The sequence below is a fragment of the Lycium ferocissimum genome, chromosome 3, assembly GCF_029784015.1.
Source record: "Lycium ferocissimum isolate CSIRO_LF1 chromosome 3, AGI_CSIRO_Lferr_CH_V1, whole genome shotgun sequence".
Lineage (NCBI taxonomy): Eukaryota > Viridiplantae > Streptophyta > Magnoliopsida > Solanales > Solanaceae > Lycium > Lycium ferocissimum.
In genome coordinates, this window is record NC_081344.1 from 18,514,407 (window position 1) to 18,518,120 (window position 3,714).

The window sequence follows — 3,714 nt, forward strand, 5'->3', positions numbered from 1 at the left end:
GAGGCTAATATTTCTGAAGGCCCAGTGATGGGTGAAAATGACCCAAAGGCCCAGCTATAGGTAAAAAAGAATACCAACGGGGTTGGTAGCCCGTTAGTAAAAAAATAATTTCTATTTTTCCTTGTTTGATTCTTTTGTTGTATAATGTGTAAAAGTTAAACCTCTACTATTAATTAAACCCCCATGGATGTAGAATTTAGGATATCACTTAGTGATATAGGTTTTAAATCTAAAATTGGTACAAAAAAAAAAAAAAAAAAAAAAAAAAAAAAAAAAAGAGAAAATCCAACTTGTGGTAAAACTGGCGAAAAAATGTGTTTCCTTATGAGTTAAATAAAGCAGTTTTTGGGTCAAAAAATGATAAAAGTTTGCAAAGTTGACTTGCAGAATTGAAGCATGTATTAATGTCACACCCCAACTTTTGATAGGGCATGATGGGCACTCGACCCTTACTTAGGGCCGAGCGAACCCACTGGTTCTCGTTATACTCATAATCTTGCTGGACTCTTAAATCATGAAATGAGTGCATAATGAAAGCTTTTCAAAAACATGCTTTTCGTCTTTCTCAAATCAAGTAAATTCTGTAATCATATGAAATTTGTAACATAATGCATATTGATACATCGGCTGCGCAGCCGCTTACAAGATCGACATGTTATATACGTGACTTTGTCGTCAAAGTCTCTAACATAAATCAAGATACCATAACATAGATACTCGACTCGGCAAGAACACTCCGAAGAAAATGGAGCTCGCTAATCCAAACTCGGAACATCTTCTACTAATATCCTCTACTCATCTGTATACACCTGCGTGGCATGAAACGCAGCGTCCACAAGAAGGGACGTCAGTACGAATAATGTACTGAGTATGTAAGGCATGAATAACAACATAATATAGATATGGAAGGTAACATGGAATAAGAGAAATAACCTGTACATCTGGATGTTTCATAAGGCGGATGTCATGCATGCTCAGCTTTTAAAAAAAAAACTTTTTCTTACATACATATATATAATATCATCACCATAACGTACCCGGCCTTTTCAGGACTCGGTGTGTAACGTACCCGGCCCTTTCGGGACTCGATGTGTAACGTACCCGGCCCTTTCGAGACTCGGTGTGTGACGTACCCGGCCCTTTCGGGACTCGGTGTGTGACGTACCCGGCCCTTTCGGGACTCGGTGTGTGACGTACCCGGCCCTTTCGGGACTCGGTGTGTAACGTACCCGGCCCTTTCGGGACTCGGTGTGTAATACCAACTGATCAGTGGTTGCACAATAGGTGCCGTACCCGGCCGACTATAGCGCGGCTCGGTGTGAGAAAATACATACATATATATAAAGCATGCATGAGAGCCCAATCAAAGCCACAACTATATCGGAGTGACGTAAGGTCGGTAGCCTCCGATTATATTATGGATCAATCATTATCGTTTATCCCACCTTGAAGGAACAATTATTATAAGGTGAGATCAACAACAATGAATAAAATCGAGACAATCATGAAATAAGCTCAATAATCTCATAATAGTATTAACATCATAAGCTTTGGAATTTCTAGAATTAAAATCATCATCATCATAATCATCATAGAAACATTCTCATCTTTAACATCGTCATTCATATTGTAAAAACATGTCCGTTGTTGTTGTCATAAAATCTTATAGAATCATAAATCTTTGACTCGGAAAATAGGGACATTTTGGAAAATATTTATGGATTATCAAGAAAGAAGTCATGCCTTTGAATCATAAACTCTATGAATCATGAATTTCTAGCTTTTGAGAATAAGAATATTCTTGGAAAACATTTATGGATTCACATAAAGGGATCAGCGGGACATTTGGAAAACACCTATTGGATTCATAAGAAAGGAATCATGCCTTTAGAAGAAAGAGACTAGCCTTAACATACCTTTGGAGCTTACTCTCCGACTTTCCAACTTGCTTCCTGTCGCGCGATTTATTTAGGATCGTTCGTCATCTCATAATCTACATAGGCAACCATTCGTATTATCATTAGGCTCATTGTCACACTCTTATCTTAAGTCTCTAAATAAATTCCTTTTAAGTCCGCCGAAATTCGGACAAAGATCTCCCCTATTTATATGCCTAGCCCGAATTCTCAATACCAACAATCAACAACCAATAACAACAACATAAAAACAACAACAACCTCATTACTACCAAAATATTCCATCAAATACTCCACATGATATTTTCTCCAACTCCTCCACAAACGAATTCGCTACATAATTATTCCATAAATTTATCTCCGTAAATAAGCCTTAAATGATACCAAAAGAGAAAGATTCATACCTTAATTCCGCTAATACCTCGATATCTCCAATACTTGCCTTACTCCCAAGCCACAAATTCACCACAACACAATATTACAATCATAACTATACGCCGGCGGAACCCGAATCCGGAGATTTTTATTTAACTTGCGTTGAAATTTAGTGGAGGGAAGGTTGGAGAACTCTCTAGAATTGTTGGGAAATATTTTTGGGCTGGTTTCTTGGCTGAAAATGAGGGGTTAAACCCCTTTATATAGTTTCTCCAAGTCGGCACTGTAGCAGTACTGTTCACCGACTTACTGTAGCAGTACTGTTCATCCGTGGAAATTATTTCGAGACCTAAAACTTTTATACACCGATCTCTTTATTTGCATACTTGGATATGTCCAAAATTCTATACAAATTCGTATAACTTATTCAACATCCCAAACTTAGCAAAACTTATTTTTTTTTTTCCGATTCGTTTAACCTCCAACCTTCGCGGCACTTACTTATCACTTGTTGAACATAACATAAACACTTATAACTTCAAACATAATCCTGTCCTTTGAGCTTATGTGACTAACCTATGATGCAACTTAACACATGAAAATACGGGATGTAACAAGTAACTGGTATGAATTTAAAAAATTGGGCCGTGTGGAACGAGGTTTTGATTTAGTTTTGGTTCTTGTTACAAAGTTAAGCATGCAAACTGGGATTTGTTGAATTCATAAAACTTGAAAACTTGTTTGATTTTCTGGACAAAAAAATAGCATTCTTTTTGTAAAGAATTTTGGGCCAAAACACAGTCGAGTTGTGTCAAATTTGGGCCTGGAAGCCCACAAAAAATGGACTAAAAATGAGACATTTGGGTTCGTGAATTTGGACTAAAATGGACACATTTTTGGACCGGATCATTGGACTGAGCTTGACATTTTTGAGGCTGAAAGTACGTGGGCCAGAATTTAAGGTTTGATGGACTATGGTTTTGATTTATTGGACTTCACTAAAAATGGACCTAATAAAATGGACTTATATATGTATATCTATATCAAACAGGAATACCCTTTCGAGAGCTGTACAAAAGGTTTGGAAGCCCGGGTGGATTTGTGGAACGTCCCAGAGAATTCAAAACTTATGCCGACTGGACGGCTACCAAACCCTTGGCCTTTGCCATTTGCTTTTTGGGAACTATGGTCTTCCGTAAAGATTGATCCTTAGCCCTAGAATCCTGATTCATTTCAGTCACTCATGCCATCTTCTATGGCATAACCCCAAAGGAAGAAACCAAATATTTTGACATAACCCCAATCATGCTAGCCGATTTGTACTGAGCCTTGAGTCTCTATCGGAATCATTACAAATACTTCCAAGGTTATAATCTGCTCCTGCAATGGTGGATTCTCAAACGTATGGTCAAGGTTAGGGGTG